Below are 25,022 nucleotides of genomic sequence, written 5' to 3' on the forward strand. Positions count from 1 at the left end.
GGCTACTGTCCGATGATACAGTCTGAAAGGTAGAGTCCGATGAACTCTGACCACCAACCAAGACATGCTCAACCATAATCTGGCCCACAAAATTATTGCCGTCGTAGCACGACATAATCGGCCTCACAGGTTTATTCCCACCCAACGCAGCAACTTCTACTATGAGATCTGAATCGGCCAAAGTTACATCAGAAGCAGAAATCTCCAATGTTCCCGGCTGAATATTGAGAAGACTTTGGAGCTGTCTTAAGCTCGTATACGGTCGCTGAGATTGGGAGCTTAATAACCAATGGCTGGAAAAGAACACTTGGTCACGATTATGTAAGTAATGTCCTCCCGTTTACTTACCTTTCCGGATTGCAGGATCAATTGAACAGTTTTGTTTTTCTCTTTTTTGTTTTCTCTTTTTTTTTTTTTACCGTTCCAGGTGTATAAATGACCTTGAATTTATTGCAATTTTACATTTACATAAAGTCCACTGTACACTTATAACTCTATATTTTTATGACTCAAAGAAAAATGCAATACACATACAACCTAAACAAAACAAAAAAAAAAGAAAAAACTACTAATAAACCTTAAGTGCAAGAAATGGCTCAAGTTTAAGTGGCTACGCGCTTATCAAACTCCGCCTTGTGTTCATTTTTCAGATATCGTCGAATGCCGAGTAATAGATAACGCATTTGTGGTTTACCCAACAATTTGAAGAGTAGACTCATTAGAGATTCAAATGCTTCTTCGCCGCCATTTTTATAGGCCAGCAAAGCCTTGCCAAAGTCACGAAACTCATCTTGATTGATGAAACAGCGCACCTCTCTTAGGAAATCTGCCCTGGATTCTGGAGCCTCTTTTTGTGAGCAGCAAATGCTACTACTACTACTATTAATACTATTACAACTGGAACTGTTACTTGGTTCTGTTTTAATATTATCTACTAGTTTCTTGCGTTTCTTTAGTTGAGAGCTGCTCTTTGTATCGCCAAAAGTGGGTGAACTGCGTTCACGTTTGTGTATTTTGACCAAATTTCCGGTTCCCGTGGAATTGAAATCTATACTCGAAACATTTGAGTCGAGACGACTCATAAAGTCCATGGCATTGGGCGGCTTTGACTGTGAGTGACTTTGTGTCCGTCCAGCGGCACTGACATAGTCATCTGGTGTCCAGCTTTTAATGGAATTTGTCATTTCCACCTTTATTGCCATTTCATTGGCTTGCTTAAATGCAGCCGCATTGGTGGCCATTTGTCCGGGTTCTCGTTTCACTTTAAACAGTGGCTTCTCCTCATTATTTTCCTGAGTGGCAACTTCTGTTTTGTAAACGTTTTTCAGCAGAGGTTCATCGGTGCGTTCTTTCGGCTGTTCCATTGTCTCCTCGGCATGCCTAAAGAATTGACGCAATTCTCGTACAATGGGCCCAAAGGGTGAACATTGTGGCCGTGCTCCCAAATGTCCGCGTATCCATTTGGAAAGCTGTTGGACCTGAGAGTTATCTTGAAAGCGAGAATCGCATAGCAAAATGGCCCCGTAATCATGACGATGACGGATGACACGACCAATGGCATGATTGACAGCGCGTGTGGCATCCAGATTATACCACTCCTGTCCAGTGAGCAGTTGATTCTCTTTGGTGCGATTCGCCTGTAGATAGCGTCGTTTTAAGATCACCTTTGGATCTTTGAGAGGGGGATAGGGCAAGCCGGCTATAATAACGGCTCGACCATTGCGATCGGCAAAGTCCAAGCCCTCAGAGACTTTGCCCCGACAAACGGCCATAAAGCAAGCACCTTTTGAGTCGCGTATGGCTTGATAAAATTCCTCCATGGTGGTGGTAAATTGATCTTTGCCGCGTGGCTCTAAGAAAATGGGTTTCTTGGCTGCAATGTCCGCCCACAAGCCACTGGTTTGCCAGGCATCGACACATTTATTGAGCATGGGATACGAGGGAAAGAACACCAGTAGTCCATCGGGCACAATACGTGACACATTGAGAATGGTCATGCCCAGTGAACTGATGTATTTGGGATTATCTCGATTCTTAAAGTTGGAAATAAGTTGCTGGCGATCTGGCCCAGTGCCAATGATCTTTACATAAACCTGCGACTGATCCACAATATGCGGATTTTCCAAGTGCTGGGCCACGGGTATGGCTAGTTCTGCAATGAGAGGCTTAAGTGGAGCCAATGTACCACTGGTTAATATGACACTACGGACTTGGCTATTCAGTAGCTGTTCCATGCCAAAACCAGGATTAAAGCACCAGAAATTTATGACTTTGGCTTTGTTCGACGATGACGAATTGCTAGTATTGTTTCCTTTACCCAACCAGCCGCCTTGCTGCTGCTGCTTTGGGGCTGGCTTGCCAGCATTTTGCTTCGCCTCCTCCACTTCCACATGAACCTTAAAACTTCGATGCACCTTGGCCATGATGTCCTCCTTGTTGGCAAATACAATGGTCAGGAGCTCGGCCAAGACCAAAAAGCTGCCACCTTTACGCATGATCATAGAGCTATTGTTCTGGGAAGCCACCATTAGATATTGCACCAGCTTGTCCAGCAGAGCCACAATGCTGGCCCAATTGCCATAGGTAAAATTGGCCTTTGCTAGCAACTCGTACATATAGCTAGCTGGATAGGTAGTTCGATAGCCTTCTCTAGTTCTAGTAACATTTCCTTAAGCAATGTAAGATCATCTAGTGTGAAATCTTTGGGTTCATCGCCACTAAAATCTTGGCTATCGGCGCTGGTAAAGATTCTCATTATGTGGGTAACATCCTCAATGGCCACCGCCACATCTTGTTCGCCTTTCTAGCCATGGGATCGAGCAGATAATTGTATGGCATAAAGGTGATATCAGCATCGTTTACCAGCTTCTTGGAGGCAAAATAGGGGCACATTTTTAACTTCTGTCCCACCTTGACTAGATCCTCAATATCCATAATACTTGGACCCCGAAAATCGGGATGATCCTTCTTCGACTCGAAACGCAATTGAAATGAACAAGTTTTCGAATGCACGGGCATTTTGCACATGTTCACCTTATTGGAATTGCCCTGCTCCCGCATCACCTCCGGATGAATGCATAGCTGATCACGGGAACCAAGGACCAATGATCTCATGCCGGCATATGCCGAACGTTTCAGCTCACGCATGGCTTGCGTTAGCTGAGAGTGGGTACGAGATGCATAAATCACTTTGGGGACACCCTGCTGCTCCGATTGCCTCGTTCGAATCCAGGCCAGCGACGAACAGAGTAGGCTGAGGGTCTTGCCGGTGCCATTGGGTGATTCGAGAACGCCATTTGTGCCATCACGTAAACATATGATGACTTTCTCCATAAACGCCCGCTGCACTTCGTATGGCTCGAAGGGAAAGTGCACTGGAATACCAGCAATTATGCTTTCGGGCATTGTGTTGGAGTTACAAAAACGCTTAAAATTCGCAAACCCTCACTTTTTTTGTTTTTCTCTTTTTTGTTTTTCTCTTTTTTGATTTTCAGAAGTAAGGGAAAGGTTTTTGTTTTATTTTTGATGTTGACTGTTCACGAAGTAGAATGATTGAAGTACTGTACCCCCTTGACCAGGTCGAATTTTACAAACGTCCCAGGCCCTCTTGGATGTCAAAAATTTGCGTATTGTTTCTGTCTAGCCGAAAGACTAATTACTTTCGAAAATAAGCTGAGCAGTATGGAATTGCGAAATCTTTCTGTTTTTTTTAATAAGTGAATTATTAGGAATTTTCGTTAAAATAGTTGAAAAGCTAAGAGATTATTGAATATAACCCAATGGCTGAATCCTGTTTTATTTTCTGAATGGGTATATCTAAGCTAATCGACATTATTTTAATTTAGTTTTATATAATCGGCAGTTTTCTTCTAAATTTCGAATATAGTTATGTATATATATTAATTTTTTTACACCCTTGCAAAAAGGGTATATTTGGTCAGAAGTGTGCAAGGCATCGAAGAAAGCATCGCCGACCATATAAAGTACATATATTCTTGATCAGCACGACGAGTCGAGTTCAAATAGTCAGGTCCGTCCGTCTGGATCAGCCCAAACTCCTCCTACTGCACAGTTTGTATATCTCGGATTCAACCGGATCGGATCACTATATCATATAAGTAGCTCCCATACAAACGGCAAGTCGCAAACAGTGACTTTTGTCAATAACTTCGTTATTTTCTAAACCATTGTCATGAAATTTAATATTTGTGAGTTTATTACACCTGTAAACTACTGTGCCAAATTTATTTATTGTAAGATCAGGTGACTATATCATATAGCTCCGGTACAATCGGTGGAAAACAGTGACTTCGAACAATAACTTCGTTATTTCGTATGGTAAGATTGTAGGCCGTTTTTCCGCAAACATTAGCCTTTTTAGATAAAACGTTTTTCCACTTTGATGGATACGCGTAAGGAAAGAGTTACCAAAATATTTGCAATCAAAGTTTGTATGACGCGTTCAAAGTTAGCACCGGACCTCTGAATTTGAATTGAAATCTTTTTCAATTCTATTCTTTCAATTCTTTTTCTAACGGCGGAGATATGTCGGCGGAGATAAGTCGTTACCCCTTAACAACTTTTGGATTAAAAAAAGACCATTATTTATTTTATAAGAAAGAATACATTTTGGAAAAATATTTTTAAATATTTTTCTCTGCAACTGTTTTTTGCAGTTCATGAATAACTTCTTCCTTTTGCTTATCTTCGCTAGAAATACTTTTCAGTTTTATTCCAAAGGGCAGTAAAGTCATAAATAAATCGGACCTAAAACAAAAGTTTAATATTTTGGGTAGGTTCTTAATAAGCCAACGACTTTGATAACTGTTAATAACTTACAAGTATTATCTATTTGGGCTTAGATTGCTTAACAAACAAACAAATTTTTTTATAATAAAAGTCAACGTATCTCTTGGTGCTAATTTTAAATTGAAAAGCTCAAGAATTATTATTAAATATTAGTAGTGGAAAGTATCAATTGAACAATCAAATTGCTATTATAGAGAGTTTCTACTCTATAACACCACACACACTCTTATGCAATGCACTTAAGTTCTTACCTCTGGCCAAATGACATTACAGAGCTTCCCATTTCAGTCAGTTGACGGGTTGAAAACTGTCACAGAGACTCAAACTGGCTTTTGGAGTTGGAGAAGGAGAGATATTTAAAGGATTGCAACTGTAAAATTCTACATTATGCGAGATAATTAAATGTCAAAAAGAAAGTATAAAAAAAAAAAAAATTAAAACCTAAAGTTGCCTTACCAAAAGAACATTGTTGCCCTGTTGTTAAAAATGCAAAAGACACTCACACTGCCAGCAAGGACAAGAAGGGAGTGCGGAGAGAGGAAAGTAGTTACAGCTGGTAACTGGTGCAGGTAAATCTGCAAATGTCAAAGAGCTTAGCACGGAGAAACGGGCGTGGCATTTGAGATGGGAGGCGAGAAAAAGGGCGAAAAGGAGAAACTATGCCGAATGACCAGGCTAATCTTACCAACCTTAAGCGCATTGTCTTGCCAAGCAACTGCTGCTGGCCAGTTACGCCTTTTATACTTCAACTTCTTTTATCTCATTTTCCTTCCATTGAAATTTATAATAAATAATAAATTATGAATTTATTTGCCTTCATATTGTTTAGCATGACCTTTGGTGCATTAGTTCATAAGTTGTTAGTTCTAGTTTTAGCAATTAGGAATTCTAACTAACTTCATGCGTATTAAACGAAATTAGCAGCCAATGGGCGAAATCAGATTGCCAAAAAAGGGAGCTTGTATTATTTGGCAGGGGCGGGTTATATGTGATTGCCTTTGCCTTGAGTAGGTAGATTGTTAGTTGCCTCTCGTTTCTTGGTATATCCCTTTATAGTTGTTGTTTAGTTGGCTGTAGGCTTCAGAACCTTTTCGTACAATCGTTTCAATCTTGTTTGATAAATTCTCTATTTACATATGGCAAACATTTTTTTCCTCCTTTTACTCTAACCATTAGCTGCTGCTTGACATGACTAGCACGTAAACGCATTACGCATACGCCGGCAGCTATGGCAGCTACACAGTAAGATAAGGGAGCGCAGGAGCATAAAGGGAAGAGTACGAAAGGGGATGGGCGAAGAAATATTAATAATAAAAGTACATAACAGCAGCAGTGAGCATAAAGGAACAGCACAATGGATGCGGATGTGCGGGTGGCTGGTCAGAATCTGGGCAGCCAACAAGAAATGTGCATCCACGAATAAAATCAAAGCCATCAACTGCAATTGCACTGGATGTGGACATTCTCAGTATGGAAGGCGGAAGGCGGTATCGAATTGAATGGTTATTGAAAGTGCTTCCCTTTTACCCATCTTCGCTAAGCAGAAGGGGGAAAGGGAGTGGCCGATTGGTTGAATAAAAGTTTTCAGCTTTCCTTACGGCCATAAAACTATTACGCAAGATGCATAAAGACTTTGTCAAGTGGAAAAATATGAAAAACTTTTACATTTCTATGCAAAAGGCAGTAGCAAATGTAAATTGCTTCTACATGATGGTCATAGATGAAAAAGGAGTGAACAGAAAGTGTATGGAGGGGTAGCATCTTGGAATTTAATATGAATGGCAAATCCTATGTGTGAAACCTTCTATCAAGTGCTGCACATGTAATTGGTAAAGTTTTTAATCTCATCTAATTGGCTAATATGCCATTTCCAGCTCAAACTCTAGGTACCAAGTTATTTTTAGGCGGTTATGAAATTAAATTTAATCGAAACCTTTAATGGCCGATTTAAAGATTACAGGAATGTGTGTTTGGTTGGCAACTGGCGTAATTCAGCACGGAAAGCAAACAATGTGGCAAGTCACAAGGCACACTTTCAATTTTCAGAAAACACATAAAACTTGATTATCTTGATTAAAATTGCAAATCAAAAACATTTTTCAAGGATTACTTGTGTGCCATAGAAAGATACATATATATATATGTATACCACTTGACACAGAGATAGAGAGGAATATATATATGTATATTTAGCTGGATTTTTGGTAAGGGGATGGGTAGGATGGGAATAATAATTGTAAACTGCAGCCAAAATTGAAAGACTATCTTTTGAAATGTACAACAGAGTCTGTGGTTGTCTATATAGATATGTAAATGTGTCTATTTGAATATTGTTTGCATAGCACAAAAGTTTCACTCTATAATTAATATGATTATTGATTATTACGAACGGAATTTGCATATAGTTATGTGGGTGTTGATTAATCTCAATCAATTGATTAGTTACAGCTTAGCAAATTGATTGCATTTATTGGAGTGGAAGGCCTTGACATCAACATGAAAGCCCAATTCGTTCAACATTTTATAGAAGATAGAAAGCAAAATGAAAAGGGTAATTTGCTTTAATTTGAATTTTGTCAAACAATACTGCGGTTCATCATTTACGCTATAATAAATACAGAGAATAATTAAATCGCTTTGAGATATTTTGCTTTGCATTTCAATCCCAGGTTTTCATCAACAGTTAAGAACTTGGCTCAATTTTTATTGCGAACAATCAAAGGAGTGCGGCTGCCAAGTAGTACTGTCTAATTAGCTGACATTATGGCTATATATTGGTTTAGTTGTTGAAATAATATATAATAATCCTCTTAAGTTGTGGCATATTTTTAAGAGCCGAAACCTTTTTGCGAAATCTTTACCCAAAGAACGCTCGTTACGTTTGTTAACTTAAAAGCCAGTCGCAGGGAGAAGTTTTACGGTGCGGTGGCAGGGCGACTAAGTAACTACAAGTTGGGCCATACACCGACAGACATAGTCAGACAGAGCGAAAGACAGAGAAGAGAGACTAACAGACAATGTTTAAAAATAATGAATATTACATTCAAATTTTACGAGTGCCACTTAGGCACGCGTTCCAAACCCTTTCCGTTCCCACCCACTTTTCTGCTCTGATCTGCAACGTCAAGTGGCAGTTGCAGCGGCAACACATCTTCATATGTTGCAAAAGTCAGGCCACTCGCACAATGCCACTTCTAGAGCTATGCTTATGCCACTTTATGCAAAAATAATTGCACAATGAGTTTGAAGCTGGTCGGGTTGCTTACCGTTGGCACAGAGACACAGACAGTGAGAATGGATGGTGGGGAGAGGGGGAGTAACCATGCCTCCCATTTCATGGCTCCCGTCCTGGGCTCTGTGTGCAATGTAAAATTGGTTCAAGCGTAGCTGCTAACGCGCCGGAGGCAACACACATCACCTGCCCAGCAGCCACCCAGCCAACAGACCCACCCTCCGCAACGCCCCCTTCTGCCGCACTGCTCATTAGTAAGAGTTTTGAATGCTTTTACAGCGTCATCTACTCGACTCCTACAATGCCCCCAATGTCTCCCCCCATTTGCCTCTTCTGCTGTCTGTTTGTACACTTGTGTATAAGTGCGATGCAAACACACACATACACATACATACATTGCTTTTTGCGCACACGTACCTTCTCATAGAAGCAGCAGCTTTTTTTTTTGTTAGTTTCCTTGCCTCGACCACGCCCAAAAAACATCATCCAACCCTTGCCCACGCCCACACACAAACACAATGGAAGGAAAATGAGATAAAAGAAGTTGAAGTATAAAAGGCGTAACTGGCCAGCAGCAGTTGCTTGGCAAGACAATGCGCTTAAGATTGGTAAGATTAGCCTGGTCATTCGGCATAGTTTCTCCTTTTCGCCCTTTTTCTCGCCTCCCATCTCAAATGCCACGCCCGTTTCTCCGTGCTAAGCTCTTTGACATTTGCAGATTTACCTGCACCAGTTACCAGCTGTAACTACTTTCCTCTCTCCGCACTCCCTTCTTGTCCTTGCTGGCAGTGTGAGTGTCTTTTGCATTTTTAACTACAGGGCAACAATGTTCTTTTGGTAAGGCAACTTTAGGTTTTAATTTTTTTTTTTTTATACTTTCTTTTTGACATTTAATTATCTCGCATAATGTAGAATTTTACAGTTGCAATCCTTTAAATATCTCTCCTTCTCCAACTCCAAAAGCCAGTGTGAGTCTCTGTGACAGTTTTCAACCCGTCAACTGACTGAAATGGGAAGCTCTGTAATGTCATTTGGCCAGAGGTAAGAACTTAAGTGCATTGCATAAGAGTGTGTGTGGTGTTATAGAGTAGAAACTCTCTATAATAGCAATTTGATTGTTCAATTGATACTTTCCACTACTAATATTTAATAATAATTCTTGAGCTTTTCAATTTAAAATTAGCACCAAGAGATACGTTGACTTTTATTATAAAAAAATTTGTTTGTTTGTTAAGCAATCTAAGCCCAAATAGATAATACTTGTAAGTTATTAACAGTTATCAAAGTCGTTGGCTTATTAAGAACCTACCCAAAATATTAAACTTTTGTTTTAGGTCCGATTTATTTATGACTTTACTGCCCTTTGGAATAAAACTGAAAAGTATTTCTAGCGAAGATAAGCAAAAGGAAGAAGTTATTCATGAACTGCAAAAAACAGTTGCAGAGAAAAATATTTAAAAATATTTTTCCAAAATTTATTCTTTCTTATAAAATAAATAATGGTCTTTTTTTAATCCAAAAGTTGTTAAGATCAAACGATTTAACTTGAGAGAACGCTCAGATCTCTCTCTCCTTTTCTTCATGCTATAACTCTTTACTTCCATCCACAAGAGATTTAGAGAGAGAAAAAGAGAGTCTTAATAATATCATTCTTTTATTTGAGAACATAAACTGACAGATTTCAATTCAAATTCAGAGGTCCGGTGCTAACTTTGAACGCGTCATACAAACTTTGATTGCAAATATTTTGGTAACTCTTTCCTTACGCGTATCCATCAAAGTGGAAAAACGTTTTATCTAAAAAGGCTAATGTTTGCGGAAGAACGGCCTACAATCTTACCATACGAAATAACGAAGTTATTGTTCGAAGTCACTGTTTTCCACCGATTGTACCGGAGCTATATGATATAGTCACCTGATCTTACAATAAATAAATTTGGCACAGTAGTTTACAGGTGTAATAAACTCACAAATATTAAATTTCATGACAATGGTTTAGAAAATAACGAAGTTATTGACAAAAGTCACTGTTTGCGACTTGCCGTTTGTATGGGAGCTACTTATATGATATAGTGATCCGATCCGGTTGAATCCGAGATATACAAACTGTGCAGTAGGAGGAGTTTGGGCTGATCCAGACGGACGGACCTGACTATTTGAACTCGACTCGTCGTGCTGATCAAGAATATATGTACTTTATATGGTCGGCGATGCTTTCTTCGATGCCTTGCACACTTCTGACCAAAATTAATATACCCTTTTTGCAAGGCTATAAAAAAATTAATATATATACATAACTATACTCGAAATTTAGAAGAAAACTGCCGATTATATAAAACTAAATTAAAATAATGTCGATTAGCTTAGATAAACCCATTCACAAAATAAAACAGGATTCAGCCATTGGGTTATATTCAATAATCTCTTAGCTTTTCAACTATTTTAACGAAAATTCCTAATAATTCACTTATTAAAAAAAACAGAAAGATTTCGCAATTCCATACTGCTCAGCTTATTTTCGAAAGTAATTAGTCTTTCGGCTAGACAGAAACAATACGCAAATTTTTGACATCCAAGAGGGCCTGGGACGTTTGTAAAATTCGACCTGGTCAAGGGGGTACAGTACTTCAATCATTCTACTTCGTGAACAGTCAACATCAAAAATAAAACAAAAACCTTTCCCTTACTTCTGAAAATCAAAAAAGAGAAAAACAAAAAAGAGAAAAACAAAAAAAGTGAGAGTTTGCGAATTTTAAGCGTTTTTGTAACTCCAACACAATGCCCGAAAGCATAATTGCTGGTATTCCAGTGCACTTTCCCTTCGAGCCATACGAAGTGCAGCGGGCGTTTATGGAGAAAGTCATCATATGTTTACGTGATGGCACAAATGGCGTTCTCGAATCACCCACTGGCACCGGCAAGACCCTCAGCCTACTCTGTTTGTCGCTGGCCTGGATTCGAACGAGGCAATCGGAGCAGCAGGGTGTCCCCAAAGTGATTTATGCATCTCGTACCCACTCTCAGCTAACGCAAGCCATGCGAGAGCTGAAACGTTCGGCATATGCCGGCATGAGATCATTGGTCCTTGGTTCCCGTGATCAGCTATGCATTCATCCGGAGGTGATGCGGGAGCAGGGCAATTCCAATAAGGTGAACATGTGCAAAATGCGCGTGCATTCGAAAACTTGTTCATTTCAATTGCGTTTCGAGTCGAAGAAGGATCATCCCGATTTTCGGGGTCCAAGTATTATGGATATTGAGGATCTAGTCAAGGTGGGACAGAAGTTAAAAATGTGCCCCTATTTTGCCTCCAAGAAGCTGGTAAACGATGCTGATATCACCTTTATGCCATACAATTATCTGCTCGATCCCATGGCTAGAAAGGCGAACAAGGTGTGGCGGTGGCCATTGAGGATGTTACCCACATAATGAGAATCTTTACCAGCGCCGATAGCCAAGATTTTAGTGGCGATGAACCCAAAGATTTCACACTAGATGATCTTACATTGCTTAAGGAAATGTTACTAGAACTAGAGAAGGCTATCGATGGTGTGGTGGTGGACAATCTGGCGGAGGGAACTACCTATCCAGCTAGCTATATGTACGAGTTGCTAGCAAAGGCCAATTTTACCTATGGCAATTGGGCCAGCATTGTGGCTCTGCTGGACAAGCTGGTGCAATATCTAATGGTGGCTTCCCAGAACAATAGCTCTATGATCATGCGTAAAGGTGGCAGCTTTTTGGTCTTGGCCGAGCTCCTGACCATTGTATTTGCCAACAAGGAGGACATCATGGCCAAGGTGCATCGAAGTTTTAAGGTTCATGTGGAAGTGGAGGAGGCGAAGCAAAATGCTGGCAAGCCAGCCCCAAAGCAGCAGCAGCAAGGCGGCTGGTTGGGTAAAGGAAACAATACTAGCAATTCGTCATCGTCGAACAAAGCCAAAGTCATAAATTTCTGGTGCTTTAATCCTGGTTTTGGCATGGAACAGCTACTGAATACCCAAGTCCGTAGTGTCATATTAACCAGTGGTACATTGGCTCCACTTAAGCCTCTCATTGCAGAACTAGCCATACCCGTGGCCCAGCACTTGGAGAATCCGCATATTGTGGATCAGTCGCAGGTTTATGTAAAGATTATTGGCACTGGGCCGGATCGTCAGCAATTTATTTCCAGCTTTAAGAATCGAGATAATCCCAAATACATCAGTTCACTGGGCCAGACCATTCTCAATGTGTCACGTATTGTGCCCGATGGACTACTGGTGTTCTTTCCCTCGTATCCCATGCTCAATAAATGTGTCGATGCCTGGCAAACCAGTGGCTTGTGGGCGGACATTGCAGCCAAGAAACCCATTTTCTTAGAGCCACGCGGCAAAGATCAATTTACCACCACCATGGAGGAATTTTATCAAGCCATACGCGACTCAAAAGGTGCTTGCTTTATGGCCGTTTGTCGGGGCAAAGTCTCTGAGGGCTTGGACTTTGCCGATCGCAATGGTCGAGCCGTTATTATAGCCGGCTTGCCCTATCCCCCTCTCAAAGATCCAAAGGTGATCTTAAAACGACGCTATCTAGAGGCGAATCGCACCAAAGAGAATCAACTGCTCACTGGACAGGAATGGTATAATCTGGATGCCACACGCGCTGTCAATCATGCCATTGGTCGTGTCATCCGTCATCGTCATGATTACGGGGCCATTTTGCTATGCGATTCTCGCTTTCAAGATAACTCTCAGGTCCAACAGCTTTCCAAATGGATACGCGGACATTTGGGAGCACGGCCACAATGTTCACCCTTTGGGCCCATTGTACGAGAATTGCGTCAATTCTTTAGGCATGCCGAGGAGACAATGGAACAGCCGACTGGCTTTTAAGTTAACAAACTTAACGAGCGTTCTTTGGGTGAAGATTTCGCAAAAAGGTTTCGGCTCTTAAAAATATGCCACAACCTAAGAGGATTATTATATATTATTTCAACAACTAAACCAATATATAGCCATAATGTCAGCTAATTAGACAGTACTACTTGGCAGCCGCACTCCTTTGATTGTTCGCAATAAAAATTGAGCCAAGTTCTTAATTGTTGATGAAAACCTGGGATTGAAATGCAAAGCAAAATATCTCAAAGCGATTTAATTATTCTCTGTATTTATTATAGCGTAAATGATGAACCGCAGTATTGTTTGACAAAATTCAAATTAAAGCAAATTACCCTTTTCATTTTGCTTTCTATCTTCTATAAAATGTTGAACGAATTGGGCTTTCATGTTGATGTCAAGGCCTTCCACTCCAATAAATGCAATCAATTTGCTAAGCTGTAACTAATCAATTGATTGAGATTAATCAACACCCACATAACTATATGCAAATTCCGTTCGTAATAATCAATAATCATATTAATTATAGAGTGAAACTTTTGTGCTATGCAAACAATATTCAAATAGACACATTTACATATCTATATAGACAACCACAGACTCTGTTGTACATTTGTATCCAAAAGATAGTCTTTCAATTTTGGCTGCAGTTTACAATTATTATTCCCATCCTACCCATCCCCTTACCAAAAATCCAGCTAAATATACATATATATATTCCTCTCTATCTCTGTGTCAAGTGGTATACATATATATATATGTATCTTTCTATGGCACACAAGTAATCCTTGAAACATGTTTTTGATTTGCAATTTTAATCAAGATAATCAAGTTTTATGTGTTTTCTGAAAATTGAAAGTGTGCCTTGTGACTTGCCACATTGTTTGCTTTCCGTGCTGAATTACGCCAGTTGCCAACCAAACACACATTCCTGTAATCTTTAAATCGGCCATTAAAGGTTTCGATTAAATTTAATTTCATAACCGCCTAAAAATAACTTGGTACCTAGAGTTTGAGCTGGAAATGGCATATTAGCCAATTAGATGAGATTAAAAACTTTACCAATTACATGTGCAGCACTTGATAGAAGGTTTCACACATAGGATTTGCCATTCATATTAAATTCCAAGATGCTACCCCTCCATACACTTTCTGTTCACTCCTTTTTCATCTATGACCATCATGTGGAAGCAATTTACATTTGCTACTGCCTTTTGCATAGAAATGTAAAAGTTTTTCATATTTTTCCACTTGACAAAGTCTTCATGCATCTTGCGTAATAGTTTTATGGCCGTAAGGAAAGCTGAAAACTTTTATTTAACCAATCGGCCACTCCCCCTCCCCCCTTCTGCTTAGCGAAGATGGGTAAAAGGGAAGCACTTTCAATAACCATTCAATTCGATACCGCCTTCCGCCTTCCATACTGAGAATGTCCACATCCAGTGCAATTGCAGTTGATGGCTTTGATTTTATTCGTGGATGCACATTTCTTGTTGGCTGCCCATATTCTGACCAGCCACCCGCACATCCGCATCCATTGTGCTGTTCCTTTATGCTCACTGCTGCTGTTATGTACTTTTATTATTAATATTTCTTCGCCCATCCCCTTTCGTACTCTTCCCTTTATGCTCCTGCGCTCCCTTATCTTACTGTGTAGCTGCCATAGCTGCCGGCGTATGCGTAATGCGTTTACGTGCTAGTCATGTCAAGCAGCAGCTAATGGTTAGAGTAAAAGGAGGAAAAAATGTTTGCCATATGTAAATAGAGAATTTATCAAACAAGATTGAAACGATTGTACGAAAAGGTTCTGAAGCCTACAGCCAACTAAACAACAACTATAAAGGGATATACCAAGAAACGAGAGGCAACTGACAATCTACCTACTCAAGGCAAAGGCAATCACATATAATCCGCCCCTGCCAAATAATACAAGCTCCCTTTTTTGGCAATCTGATTTCGCCCATTGGCAGCTAATTTCGTTTAGTACGCATGAAGTTAGTTAGAATTCCTAATTGCTAAAACTAGAACTAACAACTTATGAACTAATGCACCAAAGGTCATGCTAAACAATATGAAGGCAAATAAATTCATAATTTATTATTTATTATAAATTTCTAACATAACTTATACAAGGTTCTTTTACATAGTTTCCTATGCAGTTAATGCCAGTCCATTAATATTTCGAATCCAAACAGAAATTGTTAATAAATTCTTATAAATAACTAGCTGGCCCGGCAAGCGTTGCTCTGCCCCCTTTTTTACTTGCTGGCGAATTAAATGTTTAGTTCATCCATTAAATGTTTGACGTGGCAATTTTGAAACTTTTGGCTATTTCTAACATTTGTAGCGATTGCACATCGCTGGTTCAATTCTCTATCAATGAAATATATTTGTAAAACTGATGGTCAGCATCTGGGAGTGGCAACAGTGACCCACTGTTGCCACTGGTATATCTGACCTTGAATCTGTAATTTTTTTTCTCATAAATCAAATTGCATAGTAAGTACTAAGAAGTAATTACCTTAAAGGTCGGTATAAATCCATCCCTTATAATATTTATAGCCCCAAAAGATGTCATTTGAAAGCACGAATTGTACTTTTGAATATTTTTCAAAAACTCCTTTGACGCTTGTGAATTGCCATAAATTAATGAGTGCAAAGGGTCTGGTGGAGATTCTATTGCAGGCAATTTAACTTTTCCAGAAGCACAGCATATGGCAGGCGTTTCGTTCATAAATTCCTTATTCATTTGCCCAATATTGGAATATATGCTATAATCAATTGTGCTGTCATAATTATGAGCCGCCAATTCCATGTTGTTGTCAACCGTGTTCGCATTACGTCTACGAAATTCTCTAACAACTGTGGCGTTTCGTGTTCGTCTACCAGCACTTGAACGTCTTGAAAGTGGCATTTTGAATACAATTCACTTAATTTTTTAAATTCTAACCTCACTTTTCTTATTGAACGCAAAAAATTGACATATAACAGTCACGAATGCAATGATCTGGCAACGAATGCCATATAAACAATACATCAGTCATTAAATGTATGGCAGCACCACTGGTATATTAAAGCTATATGTTATACAACACTATACGTTAGAGGTTTACATTGAATTGAAATGAATTCTATTTATTCATTCGTTTTAAAGCGCCTTAAGTTAATTGGTTAAATTCAAAATTAGCTTTCTTTTGGAAAAACAAAGCTTCCTTGGGCCATAACGAATATTTAAAAAAATGTGCGAAATTGGCTCATTCCTTATTGACTTATTAGATTAAAAAAAAACGGCTTACAATTTTATATATATAGATAATGTATGGCAGCACCACTGGTATATTAAAGCTATATGTTATACAACACTATACGTTAGAGGTATACGTTGTACAACACTGGTTCGTTATTTGAATTCATTTTATTCATTCATTTTAAAACGCCTTTAGTTAATTGGTTAAACTGAAAATTAACTTTGTTTTGAAAAAAAACCCTTCTTTGGGCCACAACAAACATTTACAAAAAAAATGGGCAAAATTGGTTGATTCCTGAATGACTTATTAAATTACAAAAAAACGGCTTACATAGATATTCTCCGAATGGACTATATGTTAGAAGTATACGTTGTACAACACTGGTTCGTTATTTGAATTCATTTTATTTATTCATTTTAAAACGCCTTTAGTTAATTGGTTAAACTGAAAATTAACTTTCTTTTGGAAAAAACTTTTCTTTGGGCCACAACGAACATTTACAAAAAAAGAATGGGCAAAATTGGTTGATTCCTGAAAGACTTATTAAATTACAAAACCAGAGGGCCGGGGCTAACTTCGACCGCGTCAAAGTTTGTATACCCTTGCAACATTTTTGGTAACTCTTTCCTTACCTATAGCTATCAAAGTGGAAAAAAGTTTAAGCTAAAAAGGCTAATGTTTCCGAAAGAACGGCCTACAATTAGCATAGCAAATAACGAAGATATTGGTCAAAGTCACTGTTTTCCACCGATCGTTCCTATGGGAGCTATATGATATAGTTACCCGATCCTTATCAAATTTGGCACAGTCATTAACAGATATATTAAATGTTTAATTTGAAAGCAATCGCGGCAAAAGTAACGAAGTTATTGACAAAAGTCACTGTTTTCGAAAGATCGTTCCTATGGGAGCTATATGATATAGTCACCCGATCTTGACCAAATTGGCATAGTCGTTTATATGCGTAATTAACTCACCAATATTAAATTTCATGACAATAGCTCAGAAAATAACGAAGTTATTAACAAAAGTCACTGTTCGTGACTTTGCCATTTGTATGGGAGCTATACGATATAGTGATCCGATCCGGCTGAATCCGAGATATACAACGCCTGCAGTATATACAAGCCTACATGCAAAATTTCAGCTCTGTAGCTCTTACGGTCTAGGAGGAGTTTGCGTTGATCCAGACGGACGGACGGACGGACGGACGGACATGGCTATTTGAACTCGTCTCGTCGAGCTGATCAAGAATATATAGTCATATATCCGACTCCAATACCCAATAACATATAAATATTTCGCCCCCTAAAATTCATAACGTTAAAGTAAACATTCGTTTTTATAAACAATTGTCCCCCTCAAAACCAAAGCGTATGAACGCTAATCCATAAAATTAACATAAACAATTAAACACTTGAAATAATAATTGTCCCCCTAACAACCAAAAGCGTGAGAACGCTAACTCAGCAATTAAAATCGGACCAATCAAATCATCGAAATATCAATCACGCCACCAAAGGGCTCCCAAATTTAGCTTATAAATATAACCATAAGACATTTTTGTAACCAGTTCTAAGTTTTCATTCAAATAATAAAGTACGTTGCTTTTAACTCACAAAAAAGATCTTTCTTTTCCTTATTGGCAAAATATCCGTGCGTTACATAGAATTAGAATAATCACTATAAAATTCCGATCCGACATCAAGAACTTACGGGTAGTGCTCAAAAGTCTACAACAGTGAAAAATATTTTCTGCCAACTGTGCGCGGAAATATCAACCAAAAAAAAAAAAAATATTTACGCCAACTGTGCGCGAAAATATTAACTGTGTGTTACAACTATTAAATCCAATTGAGGAACAAAAACGCCAACTTGTGTGCGAACAAAAAACCAAAATCCAAAATAATTATAACCAAAACCCAGAAAATTAACAAAACAAAACACCACAAAAAACCCAGAAGATCAACAAAACAACACATCACTAAAACGCAGAAAAAAAAAAAAACCAAAACAAAACATCACTAAAACCCAGAAAATCAAAAAAATAAAACACCACTAAAACAAAAAAAAGAAGAAATAAAATGGCTGTAGAACTCACCGAAGCCCACCTCAATCAAGCACTGTCTTCGTTAAGACAGGTGGCAAATTACGATGGAGCTCCAGAGAATCTGACGTCATTCATAAGGAGGATAGATTTTATTATGCACCTATATCCAACCCATGATATAAGGCAGCATAACATATTGTTCAGTGCAATCGAGATGCAGCTCACTGGAGAAGCACAACGGCTCTCACAAATTGGACAAGCCAACACCTGGCCGGAACTAAGGACACTCCTTATCAATGAATTAAAGACGCAGACCCCCTGTGAGGAACTTCTTCGACGCTTCTACAACACCAACTATGCAGGAAATCTTCGTAAGTTTGTAACAGAATTAGAAGATAAGTCCTATATTATAACAAAAAATTAAGTCTACAAAACGATGCAAATAACACCGCTCTATATACAAATGCGTTAAATAACACTATAAAAGACGTAATAGACAAAAAATTACCCGATAGATTATTTATGACGTTAGCTAGATACGATATAACCACAGTCAGCAAATTGAAGCAAGTAGCTCAAAGAGAAGGGTTATACGAGAATAGTATAACAGAAATAAGAAAATCAAATCAAAGCCAAAATCAGAATCAAAAAGGTGGAAAAACTTTTGTACCCAATAGTACAACTCCGTCTCAAACAAAACAATCAGATACAATACAAAACCAAAAACTATTCCAAGAATTTCAACAAAAATTAAATATTGACAGGGCACAAAATCCAATGAATAGTCAACAGCAAAACAACTATTCAAAGAATAATGTAGCAAACCAGCCTACAAAAAGGCAAAGAGAAAGTAATAGTGGAATTAGCAAAATGGACACATCCGAAAATTTTCATCAGAATGCCTCGGATCAATCGGAAGAAGAGATAGAGACAAGTCCTTCATCAGAATTATGATGAACAATAAACCTTTGAGATGTGTAGTCGACTCAGGCTCTTCAATTAATATAATGTCCGAAAACTTTTTTAATTTCAAAACCTATTTAGGAGATTCCAAAATTCACATGATTGAAGGAGCAGTAGAACTAAAAGAAATTATTTTCCTTGCACCCAGCAAACTTTGTCCGACAGAACAAAAATTTTATATCCATAAATTTTCAAATAAATACGACATGTTGATAGGCAGAACTTTCCTAAAAGCCTGCAAAGCACAAATAAATTATGAAGAAGAATACGCAAAATTAGGAAACTATACATTTTATTTTAGAGATGTTGAAGAAATAGAAGAAGAACAAAATATAGAAGTTTTGGACCCACCCACAGGAAGGGACCCGGAAAAAAATATTGCGATTGAAAACGAAAGAAAGCAATGAGTATAGACTCGACCATTTAAACAACGAAGAAACTCAAAAACTAAAAAAGGTCTTGTACGAATTCAGTGACATTCAGTACCGCGAAGGTGAAAATTTGACTTTCACGAGTACAATAAAGCACTCTATTCATACAAAACATGATGACCATACAAATATCCCCAAACATTTGATATGGAAGTCAACAAACAAATAAATGAAATGATTGAACAGGGTATCATTCGAAAATCGAATTCCCCCTACTGTTCACCCATTTGGATCGTTCCAAAAAAAGGAGATGCTTCCAAGAAACAAAAATTCAGATTAGTCATTGACTATCGAAATCTAAATGAAGTCACAATAGATGACAAATTTCCAATTCCAGTCATGGACGAAATTCTCGACAAACTGGGAAAATGCCAATACTTTACCATTGATTTAGCTAAGGGATTTCATCAAATTCAAATGGATCCTGAATCTATTGCAAAAACAGCTTTCTCAACTAAACATGGCCATTACGAATACACACGTATGCCATTTGGTCTTAAAAATGCCCCGGCAACATTCCAAAGATGCATGAATAATCTTTTGGAAGACCTTATTTATAAGGATTGCCTTGTTTATCTGGATGACATTGTGTACTCCACTTCATTGGAGGAACACATACTATCACTCAGAAAGGTATTTGACAAACTAAGAGAAGCTAATCTTAAACTCCAACTCGACAAATGCGAATTTATGAAAAAGGAAACAGCATTCCTAGGTCATATAATAACAACAGAAGGTATAAAACCTAACCCAGATAAAGTCAAAGCAATTCAAAAATTTCCGATACCCAAAACTCCAAAAGAAATTAAATCATTCTTAGGATTATGCGGATTCTTCAGGAAATTTATACCCAACTTTGCACATATTGCAAAACCTTTAACTCTAGGATTAAAGAAAGGAGCTAAAATAAATATAAACGACCCAAATTATATTTCATCCTTCGAAAAATTAAAATATCTCCTTATGAATGATCCTATACTTGCATATCCCGATTTCAAAAAACCATTTTTCCTAACCACAGATGCTAGCAACATAGCTTTAGGTGCGTTCCCCTCACAGGACCATAGACCTATTTCTTATGGTAGTAGAACACTTAACGAACACGAACTTAATTATTCAGCCATAGAAAAGGAATTACTATCTATTGTATGGGCAACCAAATATTTTAGGCCATACCTTTTCGGTAGAAAGTTCGAGATTCTAAGCGACCATAAGCCTTTAGTATGGCTCAACAATATAAAAGAACCAAATATGAAACTTCAAAGATGGAAAGTAAGACTAAATGAGTTTGATTACAAAATTAAATATTTACCTGGCAAAGAAAATCATGTAGCAGATGCCCTTTCCAGAGTTAAAATAGATGAAAACTTTTTAGGATCAACAGAAAGCACAGCAGCTACAATACATAGTGCTCACGAGGATAATGAAAACTACATTCCAATAGTAGAAAGACCCATTAATTATTACAACAGACAAATAGAATTCATTAGAGGTTCAGAAGACAAAGCAGAAACAACAACTTACTTTTACAAAACAAACATAAAAATAACATACAAAGAAATGACCAATGCTTACGCAAGGGATATAATCATAAGATATCTTTGCAGTAAGAACACTGTACTATATGTTCATAATGAACAAGATTTTCCCATATTCCAACAAGCTTTTATCGAAATAATACAACCAAACGCAAATACAAAAACCTCGAAATCTAGCATTAAGTTAGAGGACCTTCAAACGTTTGCACAATTTAAAGAAATAATCCTAAAACAACATAAAGAATTATTACATCCAGGAATTGAAAAAACGATTAATTTGTTTAAAGAAAAATATTATTTTCCCGATTTTCAAAACCTAATTCAAAACATTATTAATGAATGCTCAGTATGCAATATCGCAAAGACAAAAAATAGAAATACAAAACTAACTTGTGAAATAACACCAGAACTTTTTAATATCAGAGAAAAATAAGTCATAGACTTTTACATGATCGACAATTTACAATTCCTTTCATGCATTGACATTAGAGAGCTGCATGAATGAGTGAAAAGTCAAATTCGAATTGAATTCGAATGAATGAGTGACAACTACACAATGAAAAGAATGAGTGACAATTCAAAGCATCGAATTGTACTAAGGCACTCGAATCATTAGAATTATTCGAATTGACTCATTTTTATTAGGATGTTTAAAAGCACCAAAAACTAATTATTTTATCAAAAATTGCGAAATGGGGGCTATTAAAATTAAAATATGCTATACACCAAAAACTTTAGTACGCAGTTTTGGATTTGACAATTTGGGACAAATTGAATGCCTCTGGCGTGTTTACCGGTGGTTCCATTTTTGGATTAGCCTCAGCCGATCCCGTAACGGTACGTCAAGATCGAAGGTTTCACATGTCGCCGACGCCTGCTAACAATAAGTCGTCCGCCAAATTAACAACGTTTGACTGTAAGCTAGTACGACACCGCGCACACTGATTTAGCACCTTCGCGAAGGCTGAGGCTAATCCAAAAGACATAAAACATCTAACCGAACACCAGCGGACATTTTTATCTTTGCAGGATCCCCCGACTATAATACCCAAACAAAAAAAATACATCAAATAAACAATTTAAATGAAGATAGACACGACTTCGAAATCGACACTAGATTTAAACAAGCACCATTAGTAAAGTCAAAAACGACAAATCCATTCAAAAAGACGAGAAATAAATCAGTTAGACGAGAAACATTTTGAAGAAAGAAATAGAGGACAAAAAGTTACACACTACAAATCAAAATTCAAGAAAAAGAAAGTTAATAAAAGCAAATACGACAATTAATTAATTACAGGTCAACAACTCAAGATGACTTTTTTATGCATCATGCTATTCTTAACATTAAAATCAACTTGCAGTCAATCCATTGACATAAACCCAGTAAAAGCACCAAACGGTTACTTAATATTTAAAACAGGAACCATGGACTTACCGACAAACTTTGAATATCATTATTTAAAAGTGAATTTAACTCTAATAGACATTACATATAATAATTTAATGCAACAAGTACAAGAATTTAAAAACCTAATCCATATTCAATACTTAACAGAAAAACTAAGTAGGGAAATTAATGGAATACACATTGTAAAACGTAATAAACGAGGAGTAATTAACGGAAATGGTTCAATATACAAATATCTTTTTGGTACTCTTGATCAGGAAGATAAAGATGAATTAGAAGAAAAAATAAATAATCTTGAAAGCAATAGCGTACAAGCAAACGAACTAAATTACGTAATAGACACTGTTAATAAAGGTTTAGAAGTAATAAACAACCTCAGGGAAGAAAAAGAAACATCAGTAAGATTAGAAGTTCTAATCTTTAATTTTGAGCATTTCACAGAATACATTGAAGACATAGAAATGGGCATGCAGCTCACTAGACTAGGAATTTTCAACCCAAAACTTCTAAAACATAATCACTTAAGTCATTTTAATTCGGAAAAACTATTATATACAAAAACTTCCACCTGGCTTAAACCAAGTTCACACGAGATATTTATCATATCAAACATTCCTCAAGAAATAATAAAAACCCCTATCTTTGAGATACTTCCTTATCCAGACGAGAATAAAATGAAGTAAGTAAGTCGTCTCGCCGACTTAGGTATACCATACACCAGTAAAGCAAATATTTCAACATTATTAAACAAATGCATTTTCACATGCTTTTTACAAGCATATCTTAGTATCTCGCTCACTCAATCATACGAGCACCCTAGCGCCCCCACCAGCCAACGGCCAACTCCGGCCTTATGGAAAAACGTTTATATGCATAACTCGACTGTTTTCTGTCCGATTTTGATCAAATTTGGTGTTTTGCTAGATATTATTAAATTTAAGTGTGCCAAATTTGGTTGCATAAGGTAAAAAATACGGGAGATAATCAAGTTTTTACGGGAGCGGAAAAGGGCGTGGCAAAATTTTAATACATACAAAATGTGTGCATTTACTAAGCGAATATACATACCAAATATGGTGTCTCTAGCTGGAATAGTTTTTGAGATAAACGCTTTTTTTAAATTGCGGGGGCGGAAAGGGGCGTGGCAAAAATTTGAAATAAACTTGGTCACTCTACATACTACACGAGTCTACATACCAAATTTGGTGGCTCTAGCTCTTACAGTCTCCGAGATCTAGGTGTTCATACGGACAGACGGACAGACGGACGGACGGACAGACGGACAGACGGACAGACGGACGGACAGACGGACATGGCTAGATCGACTCGGTTGTTGATCCTGATCAAGAATATATATACTTTGTGGGGTCGGAGATGCTTCCTTCTGCCTGTTACATACATTTTGGCGACTTTAATATACCATTTCACCCTATGGGTGTATGGTATAAATATTTTGACAGAAAATTCATACGATAAATACTATTTTAATAACAACACTTTGTTCAATAAAAACACAAAACAAATAGAAACTAACGAATGTATAATAGGCATTTTAAATCAAATCCCAACCACTTGTAAATACACTAAGACATAAAAGAATTTTCAAACTAATTACATTGAACCAAACATAATTGTAACATGGAATCTACCAAAAACTAAACTTAATCAAAATTGCGTAAACAACGAATTAATAATAGAAGGCAATAAATAACATAATAAAAATTTACGATTGTGCCTTACAACTAAACGAAATATCAATAATAAATTCATTGCTTGACTATAGCCAAAGCATTTATGTAACAAACAATATCACCAGGCTAGAACCTATTTCCTTTATCCAAACAAAAGAGATAATTAACGAACATAACAAATATTATACTGCATTTCAAACTATTACAATAACCACTTTTATACTTACTATAATAAGTTTGATTACATACTTAATCTATAAGTTTAAGGCAATGCCACAAAAATTAATAATTAAGCATTTTCGATCAAATAACAATCGTGGTCCCACAGACATAATCGTAACCCCAATTGTTGAAAAAATTGAGTCCCAAATTATAAACAAAATTGATACTCCAATATTTACAGCTGAGAAAAACCCCTCGCTATATCCCAATGTATCCGCCTGAGGACAGGCTATTTTCTTTAGGATGTCGGAGCCATATATCCGACTCCAATACCCAATAACATATAAATATTTCGCCCCCTAAAATTCATAACGTTAAAGTAAACATTCGTTTTTATAAACAATTGTCCCCCTCAAAACCAAAGCGTATGAACGCTAATCCATAAAATTAACATAAACAATTAAACACTTGAAATAATAATTGTCCCCCTAACAACCAAAAGCGTGAGAACGCTAACTCAGCAATTAAAATCGGACCAATCAAATCATCGAAATATCAATCACGCCACCAAAGGGCTCCCAAATTTAGCTTATAAATATAACCATAAGAC

The 25,022-nt window shown here is 37.4% G+C and overlaps 2 pseudogenes; one reads left to right on the forward strand and one right to left on the reverse strand.

Annotated features, from left to right (window-relative positions):
- Nucleotides 1–462: 462 nt before the first annotated feature.
- Nucleotides 463–3,443, reverse strand: LOC124460786 (annotated as a pseudogene).
- A 7,339-nt stretch (nucleotides 3,444–10,782) lies between these two features.
- On the forward strand, nucleotides 10,783–13,201 carry LOC6645955 (annotated as a pseudogene).
- Nucleotides 13,202–25,022: the final 11,821 nt, after the last annotated feature.

Source organism: Drosophila willistoni, unplaced genomic scaffold, assembly GCF_018902025.1.
Source record: "Drosophila willistoni isolate 14030-0811.24 unplaced genomic scaffold, UCI_dwil_1.1 Seg110.1, whole genome shotgun sequence".
NCBI lineage: Eukaryota > Metazoa > Arthropoda > Insecta > Diptera > Drosophilidae > Drosophila > Drosophila willistoni.